At 36.0% G+C, this 17,993-nt stretch overlaps 2 long non-coding RNA genes across 4 annotated transcripts in view; one reads left to right on the forward strand and one right to left on the reverse strand.

Annotated features, from left to right (window-relative positions):
• The window catches only part of LOC127542989 (uncharacterized), a 244,872-nt gene that overhangs the window by 17,309 nt on the left and 209,570 nt on the right, over positions 1-17,993 (reverse strand). The window lies entirely within an intron of this gene.
• Positions 1-17,993, forward strand: part of LOC127543004 (uncharacterized) — a 104,889-nt gene that overhangs the window by 1,348 nt on the left and 85,548 nt on the right. Inside the window, exon 1 of one of the 2 annotated variants that reach the window (XR_007949053.1) lies at positions 8,949-9,009. The exons of the other annotated variant lie outside the window; for it this stretch is intronic. This is a non-coding gene — a long non-coding RNA (uncharacterized LOC127543004). Of the gene's footprint in view, positions 1-8,948; positions 9,010-17,993 lie in introns of those variants that run through there. 2 annotated transcript variants of the gene reach the window in all.

Below are 17,993 nucleotides of genomic sequence, written 5' to 3' on the forward strand. Positions count from 1 at the left end.
CAAATCATAGACATAATTAATAACTTCACCCAAGAAAACGATAATAATGAGACATCATACCAAAATGTATGGGATACAGCCAAAGCGGTAATAAGGGGAAATTTCATATCTTTAGAGGCCTATTTGTATAAAATAGAGAAAGAGAAGGTCAATGAATTGGGTTTGCAACTAAAAATGCTAGAAAAGGAACAAATTAAAAACCCCCAGTCAAACACTAAACTTGAAACTCTAAAAATAAAAGGAGAGATCAATAAAATTGAAAGTAAAAAAAACTATTGAATTAATTAATAAAACTAAGAGTTGGTTCTATGAAAAAAACCAACAAAATAGACAAACCTTTACTAAATCTGATTTAAAAAAGGAAAGAGGAAAATCAAATTGTTAGTCTTAAAAATGAAAAGGGAGAACTCGCCACTAACGAAGAGGCAATTAGAGCAATAATTAGGAGTTACTTTGCCCAACTTTATGCCAATAAATTCGACAACTTAAATGAAATAGAAGAATACCTCCAAAAATATAGCTTGCCCAAACTAACAGAGGAAGAAGTAAATATCCTAAACAGTCCCATTTCAGAAAAAGAAATAGAATAAACTATCAATCAACTCCCTAAGAAAAAATCCCCAGGACCAGATGGATTTACATGTGAATTCTATCAAACATTTAAAGAACAATTAACTCCAATGCTAAATAAACTATTTGAAAAAATAGGGATTGAAGGAGTCCTACCAAACTCCTTTTATGACACAGACATGGTACTGATACCTAAACCAGGTAGGCTGAAAACAGAGAAAGAAAATTATAGACCAATCTTCCTAGTGAATATTGATGCTAAAATCTTAAATAAAATATTAGCAAAAAGATTACAGAATATCATCCCCAGGATAGTACACTATGACCAAGTAGGATTTATACCAGGAATGCAGGGCTGGATCAATATTAGGAAAACTATTAGCATAATTGACTATATCAATAACCAACCAAACAAAAACCATATGATCATCTCAGTAGATGCAGAAAAAGCATTTGATAAAATTCAACATCCATTCCTAATAAAAACACTTGAGAGCATAGGAATAAATGGACTTTTCCTTAAAATAGTCAGGAGCATATATTTAAAACCCTCAGTAAGCATCATATGCAATGGGGAAAAACTGGAACCTTTCCCAGTAAGATCTGGAGTGAAGCAAGGTTGCCCACTATCACCATTATTATTCAATATTGTATTAGAAACACTAGCCTCTGCAATAAGAGTCGAGAAAGAGATTAAAGGAATTAGAGTAGGCAATGAGGAAACCAAACTATCACTCTTTGCAGATGATATGATGGTATACCTAGAGAACCCCAGAGATTCTACTAAAAAGCTATTAGAAATAATTCATAATTTTAGCAAAGTAGCAGGATACAAAATAAATCCCCATAAATCCTCAGCATTCTTATACACCACCAACAAAATGCAATAGCAAGAGATACAAAGAGAAATTCCATTAAAAATAACTGTTGATAGCATAAAATATTTGGGAATCTATCTACCAAAGGAATGTCAGGAATTATATGAGCAAAATTCCAAAAAACTTTCCACACAAATAAAGTCAGACTTAAATAATTGGAAAAATATTAAGTGCTCTTGGATAGGCCGAGCGAATATAATAAAGATGACAATACTCCCTAAACTAATCTATTTATTTAGTGCTATACCAATCAGACTTCCAAGAAAATATTTTAACGATCTAGAAAAAATAACAAGAAAATTCATATGGAACAATAAAAAGTTGAGAATCTCAAGGGAATTAATGAAAAAAAAATCAAATGAAGGTGGCCTAGATGTACCTGATCTAAAATTATATTATAAAGCAGCAGTCACCAAAACCATTTGGTATTGATAAGAAATAGATTAGTTGATCAGTGGAAAAGTTTAGGTTCACAAGATAGAATAGTCAAGTATAGCAATCTAGTGTTAGACAAACCCAAAGATCCTAACTTTTGGGATAAGAATTCATTATTTGATAAAAACTGCTGGGATAACTGGAAATTAGTATGGCAGAAATTAGGCATGGACCCACACTTAACACCATATACCAAGATAAGATCAAAATGGGTCCATGACCTAGGCATAAAGAACGAGATTATAAATAAATTGGAGGAACATAGGATAGTTTATCTCTCAGACTTGTGAAGGAGAAAGAAATTTGTGACCAAAGATGAACTAGAGACCATTACTGATCACAAAATTGAAAATTTTGCTTATATCAAATTAAAAAGCCTTTGTAGAAACAAAACTAATGCAAACAAGATTAGAAGGGAAGCAACAAACTGGGAAAACATCTTCACAGTTAAAGGTTCTGATAAAGGCTTCATTTCCAAAATATATAGAGAACTGACTCAAATGTATAAGAAATCAAGCCATTCTCCAATTGATAAATGGTCAAAGGAGTTGAACAGACAATTTATAGATGATGAAATTGAAACTATTACCACTCATATGAAAGAGTGCTCCAAATCACTACTGATCAGAGAAATGCAAATTAAGACAACTCTGAGATACCAGTACACACCTGTCAGATTGGCTAAGATGACAGGAAAAAATAATGATGAATGTTGGAGGGGATGTGGGAAAATTGGGACACTGATGCATTGTTGGTGGAGTTGTGAACAAATCCAACCATTCTGGAGAGCAATCCGGAATTATGCCCAAAAAGTTATCCAACTGTGCATATCCTTTGGTCCAGCAGTGTTTCTACTGGGCTTATACCCCCAAGAGATACTAAAGAAAGGAAAGGGACCTGTGTGTGCCAAAATGTTTGTGGCAGCCCTGTTTGTAGTGGCTAGAAACTGGAAATTGAATGGATGCCCATCAATTGGAGAATGGCTGGGTAAATTTTGGTATATGAATGTTATGGAATATTACTGTTCTGTAAGAAATGCCCAGCAGGATGAATACAGAAAGGCTTGGAGAGACTTACATTAACTGATGCTAAGTGGAATGAGCAGAACCAGGAGATCATTATACACTTCAACAACGATATTGTATGAGGATGTATTCTGATGGAAGTGGATTTCTTTGACAAAGAGACCTACCTGAGTTTCAATTGATAAATGATGTCCAGGAGCAGCTACACCCAAAGAAAGAACACTGGGAAATGAATGTGAACTATTTGCATTTTTGTTTTTCTTCCCGGGTTATTTATACCTTCTGAATCCAATTCTCCCTGTGCAAGAAGAGAACTGTTCGGTTCTGCAAACATATATTGTATCTAGGATATACTGCAACATATCTAACATATATAGGACTGCTTGCCATCTAGGGGAGGGGGGGGAGGGAGGGAGGGGGAAAATCGGAACAGAAGCAAGTGCAAGGGATAATGTTGTTAAAAAATTACCCTGGTATGGATTCTGTCAATATAAAGTTATTATTAAATAAAATTTTAAAAAAAGAATCATCATTTTAATAGCATCTTGTGTATGCAATATTTTGATAGGGACTGTTGAACTATTTTGGTTACTAATGTTATTATACAAGGTAGAACATAGTGGCAACAGGAGAATACCACTGATTGCAATAAGTTCATACCATAAAAATTGCTTCCACCAACTATATAAGAAACAGTTATCAGTTATCACAGAATAGATTGGCATTTGGCAGTCATAAAAATACAAAGATAAATAAAGATTACAATCTAGGGCAACTGAGGCACAACATTACACACTCTCCTTCTGAATATTTGAATTATTGAATTACCTCCCCTTGGATACCAGGGAGGTCTTGGCACCATAATTTTGGCCAATCCAATGTGAAGAAAATAAATCAAAATGAAACTAGAAAATGCAAGGACTTATGACAAGGGCAAGTCTCTTCCTGACAACCCCAGAGTATCAGCAGTACAAAGGCCCTCATCTCAGCCAGAGAATCCAGTTTAAGATGGACATTCCCCTGTTAAGTGATCTTCAGTCATTTGTGCATTTAACTTGGCTTCTGCTTATATAAGGAGAAGCAGGGCTCAAGACAGTCCTGCTGCCCATTCAGAGGGGCACTCCACTCCAGGGGAGAAGGGTGAAGCTTGGAGTAGCTCCACCTGCCTACAGATTTCTGAGCAGAACTATCAGAGCATGCACAGTTAGACCATGAAGGCAGGCAACCCCCGAACTTTAAAGGTTTGATCTCAAAACTGCAATGTTATTGAAAATGCTGAGATACCAATTAAGAAACTGGGGTTACAGGGCTGGAGACTGCCAGTCCCAAGACAGGTGTCTTTATCTTGGAGATTTCCTAAAAACAGGCAATCAGAGAATAATCTACTAGGGCAATTTCACAGAATAAGAGGTTTACAGAGAGCTAAAGCATAGTGAAAACAAAAAGGACTGCTTAAGGACTTCCAATTCAGTCTGAATTGGTGATATAGGGGTGGAGCAGAAGTACCTAAGGCAAAGTGAACAGAAAACTAAGGGTTCCCACTCTTTTAGGTATTTTGAGAAAAATCCACTAGTTTCCCTAGTTCCCTATCTTATCCTCTCCTTTTTTTCCCTCATGGAAAGGAATCATCCCCAAAAAAATGTCAAATAACCATCCCACATATACCAAGAGTGAATTAAAGTTCCTATACATAGCAGACTAGTACAGGAGGAGTTTCCTCAAAAAAATCTCTCAAACAATTACATATTCTGAAGTGAACATAGATATTATAAACATATTATAACTTCCTTAACAACAACAGTTACCAATTTTAACAATTTCCATCCCAAATCTTAAACACACAGTAATAGATGACCAAGTCAGGGTTTAACAGTCACTCATCAATCATTCCCAAGTCCCCTGTATCAATCCAAATTGCATCAGGAGCATGGGCGATGGTCTCAACCTTAGATGCTTCGGGCTGAGAAATAGGCAAAGGCTCTCAATCCATGCAGGGATGTGGGTGTGGTGTCAATCTAAGCTTCACATGGGCCGATCCATGTCTCAGAGAGGTTCAATAATCTGTAATTTGACCAAAATCTAGAACAACCAAAAAACCCAAATCTAACAAGGTTAGAACATCTGAGATAGAAAGACTTGATTCACCAGACTGCTGCCAAATTTGAAGAGCCAGAAGCTGAGTTTGCTTCACAAGGCAAGCAAATGGCTGTCAGATATATTCCCAACAAATAAAACAGCAGTTAGATTTCACAGACAATTGTTAATTGTCTTCTTATCATTTAGAAACCTTTTAAAAACGAAACACAAATAACCAATAACAGACAGATGACCAGGGTAAATATTCATTTGCCTAAGTATTTAGGATATAATGATTACATAGAACTAGATTGGAAACAGCAAGGTATGACATAATTGAATTGCATTAACAATTCTTATTAACTATTGCTCTGATCATAGAAATCAATCACAGGAAGAAAAAAAAATGCAAGAACATAACTATAACATAACATAAGCAGTTAAAACTCAACCTTCAGCACATCTGATAGTGGAGCTTTAAAATTCCCAAATAGCATTAATTATAAGCCCAAGAGATTTTATCTTCAAAGTTTCAGATAAATCCCAGTTATTTACCATAACCTTACATAGGTAAGAGTAAGAAATTTATCTCAGAAAATTCACACAATTCTTACATACCCAAGTAGATGTTGAATCTTGAATAAGTTGAATATTATACCAATCATTTTGCTTTTAAAATACCCAATACACAGAAAAATCCCAAACTATATATTGTTCACAACAAAAACATTTTCAAAAGGCAGAAGGCAAAAACTATTATTCTTGGAGCCCCTTTCAGATAATTGGCATCAATACAGTTAATTAAAAATTCCTATTTTCACATAAAAAGAATCTGAAAAGTTCTTGAAAACATCAATTAAACTTTTTGAAATAAGCCTTTCAAATTATATATATCACATTTCTGATCATATTCTTTAATATTCATAACCATTATTTAGCTAAAGAAACAAATATTCAATTAACATCTTGCAAGAGCAGCCTGTCCCTTTAAATCACCATTTGTTTTCTTCAGCCAAAGGAACCAAACAGCTGCTGCTTTCCGCTGCTGCCCCCGCCCCCTCTTCAAAAACAGATCCCATCTCACAGCCGTCTCTCTGTGACTACCCTTTCCAGCCAGTTCCTTCTTTTTCCCACTGATTTCTTCTTCAAATTATTTGCTCCTACTAATCAATCCTTCTTAAATCACCTTCATTCTCCTGTCTCATCTCTCTGTTACCATTCTGACTAGATGCTCCATTTGAACTATTAATTGCTTTGGGGAATTAATCTCTTTTCCCTTGTCTTTAAATCACCTTTTTAAACTTTAAACTTTAAGATTCACAATTAATTTTGAACCAAATTTCATAAAACTTAAAATATAGTTTACAAATTACCCAATACTTCTAAAAAACAACATACCATTTAAGTAGGAAGATACAAACACGACCCCCCCCCCAAGGTAAGCTACTGCTATTTTGTTTAATAACCTATATTTAAATTTGAAGTCCAACCAAATAATAATAATAAAAAAGTTTTTCGCTTCAGTTGTAAAGGCCACAATATTCAAACAATTCTTAAGATTTTTACCCAGAATAAATCTAACATGTTCAAGGCAACAGTAAAATTATTTCCCCCAATTTCAATTTTATTTCAATTTCACAATTATAGTACCTCTTTAAAATATAGTAAGTTCCCAAAACTCTTAATCAAATGTTGCAGACAAACAATTACCCAGTTTAGCCTTCTTAAATTTTCTGTTCTCTAACTCCATGAAAGCAAACTTGCTAATAATGATTTTTCTTTCTCCTGGCACAATTTTTAGAAACATGCCTAGTTTTCTCACAGGTCCAACAGATCAGAGAGCCCCCGTGTTCAGCTATTTACCTCTCTTACTCTATTTTTATTCCTCCTTTCCAATATCCGCAGATTCTTATTTCCAATTTTAAGTTTCCAATCTTAACACATATAACAATTTAAAGTTATTTTAAAATTAACCAGTACTTTAGTTTGTGAAATTTCCAAAAATCTTCCTAGATATTCCATTCAAACTTCTTTTCTTTAGTAAGCCAGGAAAGAGTTAATCACTAATCCTTGCATTCCCTTGAATTTTTTTTTTTTCTGGCTGAGTCCTGATAACAGGCTCCTTATTTACAGGAGTGATAGCCACTGTTCTTCTATTTTCTCAAAACTTTCCAAACTTTCAATCTATGTTTTTATTTTTCCTTCTTCTCTCCCCCTTCCTGCAAAGTCACTGCTAGAGGCAGAGGCATAGAAAGAGAAAAAAAAGATTTTCTTTTCTTGAAAAGCCCAAAACAAGTTTTCAAATTATGTTTTGAGTTCCAGCCAAGATGGTGGAGAGGAGGCACACAGCTGTGTAGCTCCGCGTTTTCTCTCACTATCCATTTCATTACAAGTCTCTGAATTGATGCTTGACTGAAAAAAACCCTACAAATAGTTACCAAGAGAAGCCATCCTTGAGATTTGCCAAGAAAGGTCTGTTTTTGTACGAGGGCTGGGACAGTTTTGGATCGGGCGCAGGGTTCGGGCAGGCAGCTGAGAGCATGGAAGGCGGCTCATAGCCGAGCAGACTGGAGAGGGGGTGGGGTGTGATCGCAGCCATCTCTGCAGAGAGAGCTTTGCTACAGGTTTGGATACTTTGCTCCGGCAGCAAGTCAGCAGCCCAGCAGAGAAGCTAAAAACACCAGGGCAAAGAATACAACCCCAAACAGCTGGAGTCTCTCGGGACCTGGCCACCCCTCCCCCCCCACAGTGACTCAGCACGCTCTGGGATCTCAGAGTGCAGGCGCAGCACAGTAGGGATAGTGCTTTGATGCTGCCCCCGCAGTCTGAAGAGGAAGCACAGTAACACCACCCAGCCCCTCCCCCCAAAAAGCAGACTCCAAATTAGGGGTGATTTCTTTTTTTCTTTTTGCTAGTTTGTCTTTGATTCTTTGACATAATGAGCAAAAAACTGAAGAGGATTTTAATCCTTGACAGCTTCTATACAGATAGAGAGCAGACTCTAAATCCTGAGGATACTAAAAACAGACAGTCTCCAGGTGAATCCCCAAAGGAGGAGATCATCTGTTCCTCAGCACAGATGAACCTCATAGAAGTAATTAAAAAGGCTCTCACAAGGGAGCTAGAAGAAAAATGGGAAAAGCAGAGTGAGGCTTGGCAAAAGAGCCTGGAGAAGTCAGTTAAAGAGAGAGTGGATAAAGAAGTAAAATCCTTGAAAAATAGGATTGGTGAACTGGAAACAGAAAATAGCTCTCTAAAAAACAAAATTGGCGAAATGGAAAAAAATTCCACAGAACAAAAGAACTCAATGGGACAATTAGAAAAAGATTTTAAAAGAATGAGTGAAGAAAACACTTCATTAAAAATCAGAATCGAACAATTGGAATTGAATGACTCTAGGAGACAAGAAGAATCAGTCAAGCAAATCCAAAAAAATCAAACAATGGAAAAGAATGTGAAATGCCTTCTGGGGAAGACAACAGACCTGGAAAACAGATCCAGGAGAGACAATCTGAGAATCACTGGACTCCCAGAAAAGCATGATGTAAAAAAGAGCCTGGACACTATTTTCCAGGAAATTATCAAAGAGAACTGCCCAGAAATCATAGGAACAGAGGATAAAATAGACATTGAAAAAATTCATCAATCACCCACTGAAAGGGATCCTAAAATCAAAACACCAAGGAATATAGTGGCCAAATGCCAGAACCCTCAGACAAAGGAAAAAATATTGCAAGCAGCTAGAAAAACCCAATTCAAGTATCAAGGAGCCACAATAAGGATCACCCAGGATCTAGCAGCATCCACATTAAAGGATCGAAGGGCCTGGAATATGATATTCTGAAAGGCTAAAGAACTTGGTATGCAACCAAAATTAACTTACCCAGCTAGAATGAGCATCTTTTTCCAGGGAAGAAGATGGACATTCAACGAAGTAAGCAAATTTCACCTATTTTTCATGAAAAAGCCAGAACTTAACAAAAAGTTTGATCTACAAATATAGAACTCAAGAGAAATCTAAAAAGGTAAAGATTAATCTTGGGAACTATATGTCAGCTATAAAGATGTATAAAGAATACATGTATACCTTGTTCTAGAAACTAGATGTGGAAAGGGCATTGTACCAGAAAAAGGGTAAAGTGGGGGTACTACATCTCATGAAGAGGCAAAGGAAACCTATTATATCCAAAAGAAAGAATGGAGGGGGATGAATATAGTGGGTATCTTACTGCCTTCAGAATTGGCTTTAAGAGAAAAAATTTAGACATATTCAATCTATGGTGAAACTTCTCCTATCTCATTGAAAAGTGAGAAGGGAAAAGTGAAAAGGGAAGGAATAAGCTAAGCGGAAGGGAATACAGAAACTGGGAGGGAAAGGGGTAAGATAGGGGGAGGAACTCTAAGGCGGGGGGAGGGATACTAAAAAGGGAGAGCTGTGAGAAGCAAGTGGTGCTCACAAGCTTAATACTGGGAAGGCGAGTAAGGGGGAAAGAAGGGAGAAAAGCATAAACAGAGGTTAACAAGATGGCAAGTAATACAGAATTTGTCATTTTAACCATAAATGTGAATGGGGTAAACTCCCCCATAAAGAGGAAGCGGTTAGCAGAATGGATTAAAAGCCAGAATCCTACAATATGTTGTTTACAGGAAATACACCTGAAGTGGGGAGATACATGCAGGTTAAAGGTAAAAGATTGGAGCAAAATCTACTATGCTTCAGGTGAAGTCAAAAAAGCAGGGGTAGCCATCCCTTGATCTCAGATCAAGCTAAAGCAAAAATTGATCTAATTAAAAGAGATAAGGAAGGGCACTATATCTTGCTAAAGGGTAGCATGGATAATGAAGCAATATCACTATTAAACATATATGCGCCAAGTGGTGTAGCATCTAATTTCTTAAAAGAAAAATTAAGAGAGCTGCAAGAAGAAATAGACAGCAAAACTATAATAGTGGGAGATCTCAACCTTGCACTTTCAGAATTAGATAAATCAAACCACAAAATAAATAAGAAAGAAGTCAAAGAGGTAAATAGAATAGTAGAAAAATTAGATATGATAGATCTCTGGAGAAAATGTAATGGAGACAGAAAGGAATACACTTTCTTTTCAGCAGTTCATGGAACCTATACAAAAATTGACCATATATTAGGACATAAAAACCTCAAATTCAAATGCAGTAAGGCAGAAATAGTAAATGCATCCTTTTCAGACCACGATGCAATGAAAATTACATTCAACAAAAAGCCAGGGGAAAGTAGACCAAAAAATAATTGGAAACTAAATAATCTTATACTAAAGAATGATTGGGTGAAACAGCAAATCATAGACAAAATTAGTAATTTCACCCAAGAAAACGATAATAATGAGACATCATACCAAAATGTATGGGATACAGCCAAAGCGGTAATAAGGGGAAATTACATATCTCTAGAGGCCTATTTGCATAAAATAGAGAAAGAAAAGCTCAATGAATTGGGCTTGCAACTAAAAATGCTAGAAAAGGAACAAATTAAAAACCCCTAGTCAAATACTAAACTTGAAATTCTAAAAATAAAAGGAGAGATCAATAAAATTGAAAGTAAAAAAAAAACTATTGAATTAATTAATAAGAGTTGGTTCTATGAAAAAACCAATACAATAGACAAACCCTTAGTAAATCTGATTTAAAAAAGGAAAGAGGAAAATCAAATTGTTAGTCTTAAAAATGAAAAGGGAGAACTCGCCACTAACGAAGAGGAAATTAGAGCAATAATTAGGAGTTACTTTGCCCAACTTTATGCCAATAAATTTGACAACTTAAATGAAATAGAAGACTACCTCCAAAAATATAGCTTGCCCAAACTAACAGAGGAAGAAGTAAATATCCTAAACAGTCCCATTTCAGAAAAAGAAATAGAACAAACTATCAACCAACTCCCTAAGAAAAAATCCCCAGGACCAGATGGATTTACATGTGAATTCTACCAAGTATTTAAAGAACAATTAACTCCAATGCTAAATAAACTATTTTGAAAAAATAAGGATTGAAGGAGTCCTACCAAACTCCTTTTATGACACAGACATGGTACTGATACCTAAACCAGGTAGGCTGAAAACAGAGAAAGAAAATTATAGACCAATCTCCCTAATGAATATTGATGCTAAAATCTTAAATAAAATATTAGCAAAAAGATTACAGAAAATTATCCCCAGGATAATACACTATGACCAAGTAGGATTTATACCAGAAATGCAGGGCTGGATCAATATTAGGAAAACTATTAGCATAATTGACTATATCAATAACCAACCAAACAAAAACCATATGATCATCTTAGTAGATGCAGAAAAAGCATTTGATAAAATTCAGCATCCATTCCTAATAAAAACACGTGAGAGCATAGGAATAAATGGACTTTTCCTTAAAATAGTCAGGAGCATATATTTGAAACCATCAGTAAGCATCATATGCAATGGGGAAAAACTGGAATCTTTCTCAGTACGATCTGGAGTGAAGCAAGATTGCCCACTATCATCATTATTATTCAATATCGCATTAGAAACACTAGCCTCTGCAATAAGAGTCAAGAAAGATATTAAAGGAATTAGAGTAGGCAATGAGGAAACCAAACTATCACTCTTTGCAGATGATATGATGGTATACCTAGAGAACCCCAGAGATTCTATTAAAAAGCTATTAGAAATAATTCATAATTTTAGCAAAGTAGCGGGCTACAAAATAAATCCCCATAAATCCTCAGCATTTTTATACATCTCCAACAAAACCCAACAGCAAGAGATACAAAGAGAAATTCCATTCAGAATAATTGTTGATAGCATAAAATATTTGGGAATCTATCTACCAAAGGAAAGTTAGGAATTATATGAGCAAAATTACAAAAAAAAAGTCTCCACACAAATAAAGTCAGACTTAAATAATTGGAAAAATATTAAGTGCTCTTGGATAGGCCGAGCGAATATAATAAAGATGACAATACTCCCTAAACTAATCTATTTATTTAGTGCTATACCAATCAGACTTCCAAGAAAATATCTTAATGATCTAGAAAAAATAACAACAAAATTCATATGGAACAATAAAAAGTTGAGAATCTCAAGGGAATTAATGAAAAAAAAAAATCAAATAAAAGTGGCCTAGCTGTACCTGATCTAAAATTATATTATAAAGCAGCAGTCACCAAAACCATTTGGTATTGGCTAAGAAATAGATTAGTTGATCAGTGGAAAAGTTAGGTTCACAAGACAGAATAGTCAACTATAGCAATCTAGTGTTTGACAAACCCAAAGATCCTAAATTTTGGGATAAGAATTCATTATTTGATAAAAACTGCTGGGATAACTGGAAATTAGTATGGCAGAAATTAGGCATGGACCCACACTTAACACCATATACCAAGATAAGATCAAAATGGATCCATGACCTAGGCATAAAGAAGGAGATTATAAATAAATTAGAGGAACATAGGTTAGTTTATCTCTCAGAGTTGTGGAGGAGAAAGAAATTTGTGACCAAAGATGAACTAGAGACCATTACTGATCCCAAAATAGGAAATTTTGATTACATCAAATTAAAAGGCCTTTGTACAAACAAAACTAATGCAAACAAGATTAGAAGTTAAGCAACAAACTGGGAAAACATCTTCCCAGTTAAAGGTTCTGATAAAGGCCTCCAAAATATATAGAGAACTGACTCAAATGTATAAGAAATCAAGCCATTCTCCAATTGATAAATGGTCAAAGGATATGAATAGACAATTTTCAGAGGATGAAATTGAAACTATTACCACTCATATGAAAGAGTGTTCCAAATCACTATTGATCAGAGAAATGCAAATTAAGACAACTCTGAGATACCACTACACACTTGTCAGATTGGCTAAGATGACAGGAAAAAATAATGATGAATGTTGGAGGGCATGTGGGAAAACTGGGACATTGAGGCATTGTTGGTGGAGTTGTGAACGAATCCAACCATTCTGGAGAGCAATCTGGAATTATGCCCAAAAAGTTATCAAATTGTGCATACCCTTTGACCCAGCAGTGTTTCTATTGGGCTTATATCCCAAAGAAATACTAAAGAAGGGAAAGGGACCTGTATGTGCCAAAATGTTTGTGGCAGCCCTGTTTGTAGTGGCTAGAAACTGGAAATTGCATGGATGCCCATCCATTGGAGAATGGCTGGGTAAATTGTGGTATATGAATGTTATGGAATATTATTGTTCTGTAAGAAATGACCAGCAGGATGAATACAGAGAAGCTTGGAGAGACTTACATGAACTGATGCTAAGTGAAATGAGCAGAACCAGGAGATCACTTTACACTTCGACAACGATATTGTATGAGGATGTATTCTGATGGAAGTGGATTTCTTTGACAAAGACTCACTTTCACTTGATAAATGATGGACAGAAGCAGCTACACCCAAAGAAAGAACACTGGGACACGAATGTGAACTATTTGCATTTTTGCAACTCTTTCTGAGTTGTTTTTACCTTCTGAATCCAATTCTCCCTGTGCAACAAGAGAACTGTTCGGTTCTGCACACATATATTGTATCTAGGATATACTGCAACATATTTAACATATATAGGACTGTTTGCCATCTGGGGGAGGGGGTGGAGGGAGGGAGGGGAAAAATCGGAACAGAAGTGAGTGCAAGGGATAATGTTGTAAAAAAAATTACCCTGGCATGGACTTATTCAATATAAAGTTATTATAAAATAAAATAAAATATTAAAAAAAACAAATTATGTTTTGAAAGACTTTGAAAGAATTACTATTCTGAATGAATTCTAACTCCCAACAATTCAGCCTGATATTTTTCTAAGCCTGCAACACAGAAGCTGAATTCTTATCTCTTACAAGCTTGCTAACTTTTAACACAGAACAAAAGCAATGCAAAGCAGACATACACACACAAACACAAACTCTATTTTCACTTTTTACATACAGATTTAAGTCTGATATACCCAAATAGTCCTGGGATATTCATCCTCCCAGTTTTCTTCCCTTTTATATCTGGGAAGTCCATCCCAGTCTTGAATTCTCTAGCTAACATCCTGAAACAAAGTTTTGGACTGCTTCTATACCACCCTGAACCCAGTCCAGGTGTCGGCAGAGTTCCTACATTATTACCCCGCAGCCACCTGAGATCCTCCTCAGGAAAGATCCTTTATCATTGGGGTCAACAACAGTCCATACCAAAAACAAATTTAGGAGGGCTAATCCCCTCGGGGTCTCCCTTGACCCAGCCAATGGACCCCCAGACTCCTGAGAGTATTACCTCAAGTTTACATGTGTACATATCTTTCAGGCTACAATCCTGGCCACCAGAATTATATTTCTTTTAACCTTCAATTCTGCTTTCCACTGAGTGTCCCTGCCTCAGGTTGTTGTCTAAGAGGGGAGGGAAGGCTGCTCGCCCAGAGCCAGAGACCATGGAGAAAACAACTCCATGGGCTCCTGTCCCAGTCTGGGGTGCACACAGCTGTCTCCCGCAAAGACCCATCCCACACGAGCCCCCAACTGTGAAGGATGTAGAAGACCCTTACCCAAAATGACTACTCAGAGATCATTCAATAGAAGGCAGAAAAGTTGTTTATTGAAAACCTCCAGAGGATGAGCCGTCCCATCGCGAGATAAGAAAGAGAAAGTTCGCAGTAGGAGGGCTAAAGAAGTAGTAAAGATACATAGCTTTTATACAAGAAATTACATCACAAGTAAGAGAGCATTGAGAAGGGGAGGGGGAGGCATCTAATTGGTTGTTGCTATTTGGAGAGATTGGAATGGAAGGTTTCTGTTTCCCTGAAATCTCCTGATTTCTGGGAAACAGAAAGTCAGGCCTTCCGGCTTAATCAAGCAGATAGTGGTCCAGCTAATAGACTAAATATCGATAAATGTCAAATACTGATAAATGTCATCAGTTCAGGTTAAGTAAATATGTTTATATTTAAGCCAAGGCTCAAAGATCATATTAGCCTGCACATATTATACAGGTCATAGGGGAAACACAGAAATAAAGAAAATAAAATACAGAAAAAGAATTCATACATTCCTATAAGTTCTTCACTTTCTCTCTCTATTCCCCATACCAGCCCTGACATTCTATGATCTTTTAAATAAATATAACAGCCCCTTACAATCATGACTTCATTTTGAAAGTGAATCCAGAGGTAATATAATGCCCTGCCTCAGTTTACATTGTTCCCTCTTTTGCAGCTTTAAGACATTTCTTTTTTGATGAAACTTTCTGGGTTAATTCTCCAATTGATAAATGGTCAAAGGATATGAATAGACAATTCTCAAAGAAATTGAAACTATTTATAGACATGAAAATATGCTCCAAATCATTATTAATCAGAGAAATGCAAATTAAGACAACTCTGAGATACCACTACACACCTGTCAGGTTGGCTAGAATGACAGAGAAAGATAATGTGGAATGTTGGAGGGGATGTGGGAAAACAGGGACGCTGGTACATTGTTGGTGGAATTGTGAACACATCCAGCCATTCTGGAGAGCAATTTGGAACTATGCTCAAAAAGTTATCAAACTGTGACCCTTTGATCCAGCAGTGTTACTACTGGGCTTATACCCCAAAGAGATACTAAAAAAGGGAAAGGGACCTGTATGTGCCAAAATGTTTGTGGCAGCCCTGTTTGTAGTGGCTAGAAGCTGGAAAATGAAAGGATGTCCATCCATTGGAGAATGGTTGAGTAAATTGTGGTATATGAATGTTATGGAATATTATTGTTCTGTAAGGAATGACCAGCAGGATGAATACAGAGAGAACTGGCAAGACTTACATGAACTGATGCTAAGTGAAACAAGCAGAACCAGGAGATCATTATATACCTCAATAACAATACTGTTTGAGGATGTATTCTGATGGAAGTGGATCTCTTCGATAAAGAGAGCTTTAATTTAAGAAGCAGCTACACCCAAAGAAAGAACACTGGGAAATGAATATAAACTGCTTGCATTTTTGTTTTTCTTCCCGGGTTATTTATACCTTCTGAATCCAATTCTCCCTGTGCAACAAGAAAACTGTTCGGTTCTGCACACATATATTGTATCTAGGATATACTGTAACCTATTCAACATGTAAAGGATTGCTTGCCATCTGGGGGAGGGGGTGGAGGGAGGGAGGGGAAAAATTGGAACAGAAGTGAATGCAAGGGATAATGCTGTAAAAAATTACCCTGGCATGCGTTCTATCAATAAAAAATTATTTAAAAAAATAAAATAAAAATCCCCCCCCAAAAGAGAAAGGGTTAATTCCACAAATGATCAAAAGGGAGATGAAATAAAGTCTTCCAGCTATTTAAAAAAAAAAAAAAAGAAACTTTCTGGGTTAGTTAAATTCCTAATATTTTGGCAAAAGTTGGGCTCTCTATTTAAGTGGATATTTATATCTGTCTCCATTTTACCTCTGAACTCTTTGCAGTTGAGGTAAAACTCAAATTACTAAAAACTTTTCATGGTTATAAAGCATATTATTATAGTGTTTTTGACTAGACAGGCATTAAGAGGGGAAGTTGAGGAATGATCAGATCTCTTCTACTCTGAGTTGCTCATAAAGCCAGAGTTCATCCTGGAAATATTTCTTCTTTGTCAAACATCAGTCCTTCCTTCTTTTACTCCTGTTTCTGATTGATCCAACCGTACCAATTCTTAGATTGCTATCACTTCACTCCCTCTCTCCTTCCAGTCCCTAGGAATCTCTTTCTTTTTCTGAGTTGAGATTTCTCTTCAATTCAGGTTTATAAGGTAAAAAAATCCCCTCAGGCAGAGCTGTTGATTGATTTCAAACAATTTGTTCTCACTTGCTTCTGACTGATTGACTCATTTTATAACTGTTCTTGCCTAAGGATGGGATTTACTTATTTTTAAAGAGGTTGGAATAATTGCTGAAGTTCTATACATTTACACAAGGATATTCTCAGCTCTAACAGTCTATGATATAGGAACTCCTTTCTCCAACCCACCATTCTATGGTTTAGCACAAGAAAACATATGAAACAATGACCTTTCCAAAAAAGATAAACATTTGTAATGGGGATAAGTAAAAAGTTTTCCTAATAAGAATAGGTACTGAAGCTAGGATGCCTATCATGAACATTATTATTCAATATTCTGCTATAAACATTACCTCTAGCAGAAAGAAAGAAAAAAAAGAAATTGAAAAGAGTAGGCAATGAGGATACAAAACTTTTATTCTTTAAATATGGTATACATAGAGAATTTTAGAGAATAAACTAAGCATTAGCTCTAGCAATAAGAGAGAAAAAAGAAACTGAAAGAAGTAAAACAAGTAATGATGATACAAAACTTCCACTATTCATATATGGTATCTGTAGAAAATTTTAGAAAATAAACAAAAATAGAATAAAATAAAAACTATTTTAAAGTGATGTAATAAAACTGTGTGCTCTGATCTTTGTGGAGGGTGGGCTACCTGGCCTGGGGAAATTCCTAAAGATGATTCCCTTCTTCTTACCTAGTTCCCAATGTAATCCCCCACCTCCAATTAATCTGAGAATTACTTTTGTCTGGGAAAAATTCAACACCCTTATTGATTTGAAAATTAGTCCTTAATTGCTCCCTATCCCCAAACCATGGAAAGCTAATAACAGACAAGATTCTGTACAAAACCCTTTGCTAATTCCTATCAGGAATAGCCCACTAAGGGAAGTTGTTTCTCATTGAATAAACCTTTTTTTCCCCAAAAAAAAAACCTCTCTTGCAGATTGGGACTGCAAATTCTTTTGCAAAAACCTGCAACACCAGCCTGGGGACCCCATCACTTTTAGAATATTTGTCACCCCTCCTCTCTCACCCCTCAACAAAAGGATTAATAACTTTAAACCACTTGGAAGGTATAAAATAAACCACAGAAATCATCATGTCTTCTACAAAGGCCAGTAATAAGTGATAGAAAATTAGATGGAAAGTAAAAACAGGAGAAAAAAATGTACTCACACCTAACACACAATAACAAGATAAGGTC

The sequence above is a fragment of the Antechinus flavipes genome, chromosome X (assembly GCF_016432865.1).
Source record: "Antechinus flavipes isolate AdamAnt ecotype Samford, QLD, Australia chromosome X, AdamAnt_v2, whole genome shotgun sequence".
In the NCBI taxonomy this organism is placed as follows: Eukaryota; Metazoa; Chordata; class Mammalia; order Dasyuromorphia; family Dasyuridae; genus Antechinus; species Antechinus flavipes.